Below are 8,660 nucleotides of genomic sequence, written 5' to 3'. Positions count from 1 at the left end.
AGAATTAAAGGCTACTATTTCCTTGGCGAAATAGTACCCTCGGCTATTATTTCCTTGGCGAAATAATACCCGTCATACTGCGTAGATCCGACCGGATCTCCGACCGGATCTAGATCACGGATAAGCCCCGGCGCAGGCAAACAACCCACGCAAGCGAGCGACCGTAAAACAGGAGCTCGTGATTTGTTCGACAAACAAGGATAAAAAGTTATAATTTTTCTTTTCTTTTATTTGATTTTCATTGTAACCGGATCTTATAAAAAGACCGGATCTTTGTAACCGTAAAACAGTTATTCAAGATAGCAATGGAATCAATGAAGAAAGCAACGATTTTTCCCGAGAACAATCAGTACCAGTGGCGGCTTTGGAGAAAAACGCAAAGTGAAGATCTCTTTTCGGCTCTGGTTGATCTTCGGCAGAGGGCTTCGTGCGGTGTGCAGTTTGTTCTCCTAGGATTTTGTGCAGCCATCTTTTAGGGTTTTGGCATCCTTTTGTGAGAGATTAGAGAGTTAATTTGAGGGTTTAGATTGTGAGAGTTGTAAACCCATTGTATTCTTTTTCTCTCTAATAGTAGATCGTTCCCTTTGAGAAACAAGAATTCTTATCGATCTTTCTCTCTTATTGTGCACCAGAAACTCTGCCGAAATTTCCGCTGCGCACAACAAGTGGTATCAGAGCCCAGATTCCAGATCTAGGGTTTGGTTGGAGGAGTAGATCAATTTGGAGGCCCGTTTAGGCCTTCGTTGGTGATAAAGGTGGAATCTTTTGGTAAAGACTCTATCTTTTAGTTTTGGATCTATTCTTTGTTCGTTGGTGCGTAAGATGTCGGGGAAAGAAGGTGCTTCGGGTGTCGAGGGCGGTGCTTCTGGCGCGAAGACCATTCAAAGTCTGAATATCCATTCTATGAAGATAGATGTGAAAAAAATTTAATGGCACAAACAACTTTGGATTATGGAGATGCGAGGTTTTGGATGCGCTGAACGCGAAGAATTTGGAGGATACCTTGGAGTTAGATGGCAAGCCAGATGAGATTAAAGAGAAGGTTTGGAAGAAGATGAATCAAACGGCGTGTGGTGTGATTAGGTATTGTTTGACTCAAGATCTAAAATATGATGTGATGAATGAGACTTCTGCGAAGAAGATTTGGGAGATTCTCGAAAGCAAGTATCTGACAAAGAGTGTTGAGAACCGCTTGCATTTGAAGAGGAGACTTTATCGTTTCCAGTTGAATAAGGGAACCTCCATTAGAGATCACATAAACCACTACACAAATCTTCTTGCGGATTTGGCGAACGTGGATGTTATAATTGAAGATGAGGACAAGGCGTTGCTGTTGTTGAGTTCCTTGCCCGACGAGGAATATGAGACCTTTGTTCTTACTTTGATTAATGGGAAGGCATCTCTTTCGTATAGTGAGGTCACTGCTGCATTGGTGAATTATCAGCTTCGGAAGAAGGATAAGGAGAATTCGACTGAGTCGGTAGCAGAGGCGTTGGTCGCAAGAGGGAAGAATCTGAACCGAAAGAATTGGAAGTCACACTCTATAGTAGGAAAAGATCAGTGTGCTTGGTGCAAAGAGACTGGTCATTGGAAGAAAGACTGCCCAAAGCTCAACGAATGGATGAAGAATAAGCAGAAGGGAAAAGGGAAGCAACCATCATCAGAAGCAAACATCGTATCGGATGGTAATAATTCTGACTCTTCTATTTATTCGCTTTCTATCAGTCCTACAGATAGTTATTCGGAGAAATCTGAATGGATGTTGGATAGTGGTGCGACCTATCATGTGTGTCCTAGAAGGGAATGGTTCTCCAGTTTTGAGAAGCTGGTGGATAGTGGTGTGGTGTACATGGCTGATAACCGTGCATGCCAGATCCCTGGGATAGAAAGAATTCGCATAAAGATCTTTGACGGGACTGTTAGAGAGTTAAATGATGTGAGATATGTTCCTACTTTGAGGAAGAACTTGATCTCAATTGGAGCTTTGGTGGGAGAGGGTTTGAAGGTTCGTGTTGAGGACATGGTTCTCGAGATTGCGAGAGACTCTCGTATTTTGATGAAGGGCGTCAGGAGAAATAACCTGTATTACTTGACTGGAGGTATAGTGGCAGGTGGAGAGCTGACGACTTCTGTTGATTCGACTAGACTGCGACATTTGGGGCTTGACCATTCCAGTATTGATTTCTCGCATAGATTGAAAGAGGATGCAAAGACCTGCAGTTTGAAGTCCAGTGAACATGTTGATGTGAGCAAGAAGACCGAGGTGAAGTGTGGCACCTCTATTCACCGTGCTAAGGGTCGTTCTGGAGGAGTTCACGTGGATGTTTGGGGGCCTTCCAAGGGGGCATCATTGGGAGGTAATAGGCGTTTGGTTTCCTTTGTTGGTGGCTGTTCTAGGCGTGTTTGGGTTGCAACCAAATCCCCTTTGGAGAAAGTCCTAGTAGTATCCAACAGATTGAAGAAGTGTGATATTGGCAGAAAGGTGAAGGTACTCCATTCTGGTGGGAGGTACAAGATGGACCTATTTCTGCATTGGAGCCGAGCTCACGGCATTGCGAGACACTTCGTTGGAAAGGAAATCTTGGGGCAACTAGATAAGGTGACAAATTTGGAGAACCGTGCCTTGCTGGAGGAGGATCAGTGTTTGTGGTCTAGTAATGGTTTGCAGAAGAGTTTCTGGACAGAGGCTTCGACATATTTGGGTCATCCTATTAAAGAGTTGTCAACTGCTGTGATTGGAGGTAAAACTCTATTGGAAGATAGGCCTGGTAGTGTCACTTTGGTTGAGGCTTCGATGAGGGAGCTAATTGACTCTCAGCAGGTGGAGAGTTTTGGACAGACCTTAGAGGTATCGCAGCGGGTGGAGAGTGATGCTACTCCACATTGGGTGAAGATTACTCCATATCATACTGCATCATTTGGGATTCTAGCTGAGGTGACACAGTTAAGGGATCAATTTGTTTTGGATGCAGATGATGAATTGGGTTTTGATTCGAGAGCTGAGGTGACACAGTTAAGGGATCAATTTGTTTTGGATGCAGATGATGAATTGGGTTTTGATTCGAGTGCAGCTGGCAGACGTAGTTTGGATATGGTCATTGGTTCGCCTCAGGTGGAGGTGTTTGAGGCCATTGGAGGTGCTATCAGCCGCAGAGTTGATGATATTGGAGAAGGGTTGCGAACTCTTCTATTGGATTGAGGCCTTTGGAGGCCATTTGGGTGAACTACGTTCGGCTTGATTCCTTGGGCAAGAGGATACGTAGGCAGTCTTTATGATGCAGCCGGGTTGGATTTTGATTGGGGTGAGATCGATTTGGTGAGTTGATACCGACATTTGGAGAGTGTTTGCATTCTCATTTGGGCTCTCGACTTGTTATGGATTGAGTCTGTTGTCGTGAATTGTTTCACGGTGTTGGACACAACAAGTGAGACATTTGGTTTGGTTGGTGTTGGCTTAGTTTTGTGAAAACTTCACCGAGGTGGAGAATTGTTGGAGAGCGTGGGAGACAAGACCACGTGAAGAGATGGAAGCAAGTAGGGACCACATGAAAGAGACATTTGTGTGAATTGGTTCACATGAAAGAGATCAGATCACGCGTTTTGTTTTCTTCTCTCGTTGCGGACATCAAGGCAAAGGCCCACCCGAAAGTTAAGTACAGAGCATTATAAAAACCCTTCTAGGGTTTTGTGAAGGATGGTGCAATTGAGGGTTGGCTGCGGGAAAGGTGCAAGTACCAGTGGCGGCTTTGGAGAAAAACGCAAAGTGAAGATCTCTTTTCGGCTCTGGTTGATCTTCGGCAGAGGGCTTCGTGCGGTGTGCAGTTTGTTCTCCTAGGATTTTGTGCAGCCATCTTTTAGGGTTTTGGCATCCTTTTGTGAGAGATTAGAGAGTTAATTTGAGGGTTTAGATTGTGAGAGTTGTAAACCCATTGTATTCTTTTTCTCTCTAATAGTAGATCCCCCTCCTTGCCCCGTGGACGTAGGCAGTTTACCGAACCACGTAAAATTGGTTTGTTTGAGTTTGTGGCCATTGTAATAGTTTTTAGGATCCCTCGACGCGCAGTCCTAGAGCTGACGAGAGGAAGAGCAAATATCCCACTTTGATGGGATATTAGGCTTTCTGATTCTTGTTCCCTTTGAGAAACAAGAATTCTTATCGATATTTCTCTCTTATTGTGCACCAGAAACTCTGCCGAAATTTCCGCTGCGCGCAACACAAATTACTATTCAACTTTTATTATTTACAATTTTGCCACTTTTAACTATTTAATTTCTTAAAAAATACCACTTTATCATCATTCTTAGTAATTCAAATTAGATGTTTAATTTTAAATAAATATAGTTAAAATTATTAATCTACTTTTTGAAATAATTATATATTTGGAATTGTGTCGTCGAGATCTTTAAAATGAAACTAAGATTAATTTATTTTAGTATTATTATAAAATTATTATTTTTAAAATTAAATAAATAAGCATCAGGCATGAAATTTTAAATAAGGGGATCTGTTGATGTCCGAGATCACACAATCGATGAGAGCTATCCGCTGATGATGAAGAGTGAGAGGATGAAAGATGGGGCCGACTCCTCCTCTGACTTTATGTTCGATCCTTAGACTGAAATTCCCGATTCTTCTGTATAAACAAGAAGAATGAACCCGTAAGAGGGCGGGGCTAGTTTCCTCCATAGTACCTTTGACGGTCAAGTCAGCTGGTGAGCTTGAGTGGGGTCTGAGGGAGAGTCCCGGGACCATTAAGGTCCTTGTCAGGAGGTACTCTTTTAGGGTTATTAGTAAAAAGAAAGTGGATCAAGAGGGAGACAATGATCCCCCCGAATTTAATGAAGCCTCTTAGTAGAGTCAAGATTAAGAAAAAAGAGAGCAGACCTGGAGAGCAGAGAGCCACCCTTTTCCTTACCCTCCTTCCTTCCTTTTATAGTCCTTCGCCCCTGAGATTTTAACCCTTGGCTTTGACTATGCATAGGAGGGCGGTAGTGGGGTGAGCAGACAGGATGCTGAGTCATCCTCCGCTTTACAGATGTCAGCTGGCGACTGAAAGGGAAGTCATTCGAGCACAAGAGAGGATGTCTCCAACATATCCCGGATTTGATAGATGAGGCATGGCAGAAGATAGGCTGACTGCTTAGTTATTCTTTGTTTTACAGATGTCGGCTGTCGATTGGAAGAGAAGTTATTCGAGCACAAGAGAGGATATCTTAGCAATACCTGGGAAGTGACTTATGAGCAGAGTAAGTTGTTTATGCCTGAGATTTATCAGAGTTGAGATCTTGATGGGATCGATCAATAGTGTAGTGTTGATTGATGTATATCTGAAGGGAGCTAAGTTGGATCTTATCCCCTCAGTAGAGACGGGTTGGTTTTTGAGTCATCCCTATGATTTTCCGACCAGATAGTTGAGTGAGTTTCTGACCGAGGAGACAACAGAGTAGATGGTCGAGCCGACTATTTGAGGAGTCGTCTCGATTATGAGGCGGGCGAACTCTTGAAGAATCGTCTTGATTATGAAGGGTCGAATGATCCCACGCTTCGCGTCAGTAAAGATGACTCGTCGCTCGGTGGGTCAATAGATTTGTTCTTGGCTGGGCTTTAGGCTGCTAAACTGGCTAGGGCCATAGCTCTTTCGGGCTTATGAAGACAGTTTCTCGATATTTTTATCTTTTAGACGATGAATTACCATAACAGATGGCCCTTTTCACTCGGAGTCGACTTTAGTTGGGTTCGAGTAAAATAGATATAAGCTTTCATTCTGTATAAACTTGCTCAAGGTTGTTGAGGATTCTTAGCCAGTTGATTGTGGTTGAAGACATGGTGTAGGGCTTATGGAGCTGATGACATCTTTGCCTGCTTGACCTGGCCGGAGGCAAACATGGAGGCCCTAAGGCTGATTGCTCTTAGTGGTCTGTAGAAGGAGGCCTTGGAGAAGATCCATTCTTATGCCAAGCCTTTGGACGTAGAGGACTTGGTGGAGGACATGTCTATGATTATGTCTTTCACTGGCTTCACGGTCAGGGCGAGCTCTCCTATTCCTCTGTTCGTGGAGGTATGTAACAGGAGGCTCGGGGCCGAGAGGGAAGGCTCTGCTAGGGAGTCTCAGAAAAGATCGAGGGGGACCTCGATGTGGAGGGGGATTATGATAGAAGGCCCCTTGTGATCAAGGTTGCTCCCTCTCCTAGTGAGACAAGGGATAGAAGAAGGTACTTGGCCGATTCTGTGGATGCAGAGTTTGCTGGGGAATCTTCCCTGAGACCTAGATCGTCTCGTCGACCCAGCAAAGAACCTCTTGCTTCGGTCGATGAGGTGGATGGTGTAGACGTGTCTTCTCCTGGCCCTGACGGTGATGCTGGTGAGGAAAGTTTGAAGGAAATGTCAAGCAACGACATTCATCAAGCTTTTCAAGCCTGTCAGGCCCAAGGGGCTTCATTAGAGCTGGCTCTATTCCGTCGGCTCGAACACATGCTGGTCGTAGAGAGATCAGCCAGGGAAGAGGCAGAGAGACAGGCTGCTGCCCTGGAGGTTGAACTGGCCGAGATGGAGCAGTTGCTGGAGCGCTACCAGACCATCAGCTCTAAACAGTTTAGGACTATCCAGGGACTGGAACGAGAAGTTGATGCTTTGAGGTCGACTGGTGACTCCCTTGGTGACTCTTCTTTGGCGGCAGCCAGGAGGCGACCAGACCCTTCTTCTGGACTTGGTCGAGGGCATTAAAGACATCTTTTTTTTGTGTGGAAGAATTATAGAGGACATTGTAATGGAACTTTTTGAATGAAAGACCAATTTTTGCTTTTATGTCCAAGCATTTGGCTCGAGTTTTGTAGTTGTAAGGACCATGAATTTTTTATACTAGTTAAAATAATTTTCTAGTATTTTAAATATTTAATTATTATTTTTGGAAGAGTATTTATATTTTTCTCAAATTTCTACAATTTTCTATGATTTAAAGTCTAAGTTTTATATTTATTTAAATGATATTAATATTTATAAATTAATTTTATATGGTGAAAATTTATGGAATTTATCTGTTGCGTATTATCGGTTGTATTAGTACAACTGATACGTTTTACTGTGTGTATAATTATCCTATAATTATTGGATTTTAAATGTAAGTAAATATATTTTATTTATTAATTATTTTCGTTTAATTGTATAATACGAGTATTTTTGACTATTTCGTATCAACTGTTGTAATAGCACAACATGTACGTTTTTAATTATGGATAATTATTATGTAATTTGTTTAATTTTTAAGAACCCAAAAGTATTTATTTTAACTATTTTAATTTCCCAACCCTAACCCTATAAATAATATTTTCCTTTTTCTTTTTTCTTTTTCTTTTCTCATCCTCAGCTGCCATCATCATCATCATCTCCCTCTTTCTTTCGTTTTCTCTCTCCACACCGCCAAAATCACCATCGCCGGCCACCTCAACCCCAACAACCACCCCTTCATCACGTTCTCTCCCTCCTCTTTTTTTTCCAAGAAAACGGCTCCACGCATATCATCTCTGACTATTTTATTTTTTATTTTTAATTTTTTATTATTAAATTTCCTATTTAAACCCAGCTCATCTCTCTCTCTCTCTCATCTCATTATCCCTCTCCCTCTCTCACCATCATCATCACCTCCCACTCCCTCAACCGACTGCACCACGCAGCCTTCGAACCGCGCACCTGACTCGAACTCCGCATCCTGCGCCGCCGACAGCTCGTCCGTCGCCACCCCGCTCCGACCCCGGACCACGTCAAGCCAGCTTCCCGGTCGAACTCGCGCGGCCCCGCTGCGTCGCCCGAAAGCTCGCCGCCCCTTCCACAGAACGCGCGCCCTGCCTCCGCTCCGTGCTCAGCTCCGAGCTCCGCCACCTCCTGCTCGTGTCGCCGGCTCTGACGCCCGCCGCTGCAGCTACTCGCAAACGCCACTAGCAGCCGTTGAGCTTCCGCAGCCTCTCGCCTCCGACTAGCGCCAGCGCCGCCTCTTATCGCCAACCTCGCCGCCAACTCCTCCGCGAGTTCGCGCACTGTCCCACCACCGTGAGCGCTGGCCAAACCCGACCGCGAGCGCCAACTGACCGGCGCTTTCCTCCTCCAGATCTACAAGCCGTTTGTGGTGTTTTCTTGTACGCCCTGCTCCCTCCGCCTTCCTTGCTGTGCCCGCGACAGCGCAGTAGCCACCGCTGAGCAGCCACCGCGAGCTTGCTCTGGCACACACACAGCAGCCCTTAGCTCGCTCAATTATTGGGATGGATCAACCCTTCAACTGGCGTCGACGACCACCTGAATCCAGACGCCCAGATCCTCCGCCCCTTGCGGCCGGCCGTCGCCCAGCCCAACCAGAACAGGCTTCAGCCCCGCTGCCTGGCCCCGTCTGCCGGGTCCGAGCTCGGGCTAGCACTACAGTGTCCCTCCTCGCCTGCCTCATCGCGGCTTTGCCCGCGCTCAGATCCGTTCCGCGCTGTCGACGTCGATTCGTTCGACGAATCAACCGGAGCAGAGATCCCGATACTGCTTTTTGACTTATCATCTGCAAGTTGCTTAGAATCCGGGTGTACAATTAATTCCGTTGGCTTGCAAGATCCCTATTCTTACTCAGTATGAAATTTTAGAATGATCATAGATTGGGAATTATGCAGTACGAACTACGTTTCCG

Source organism: Asparagus officinalis, chromosome 10 (assembly GCF_001876935.1).
Source record: "Asparagus officinalis chromosome 10, Aspof.V1, whole genome shotgun sequence".
NCBI classification, from domain to species: Eukaryota; Viridiplantae; Streptophyta; class Magnoliopsida; order Asparagales; family Asparagaceae; genus Asparagus; species Asparagus officinalis.
This window is presented reverse-complemented; position numbering follows the sequence as displayed.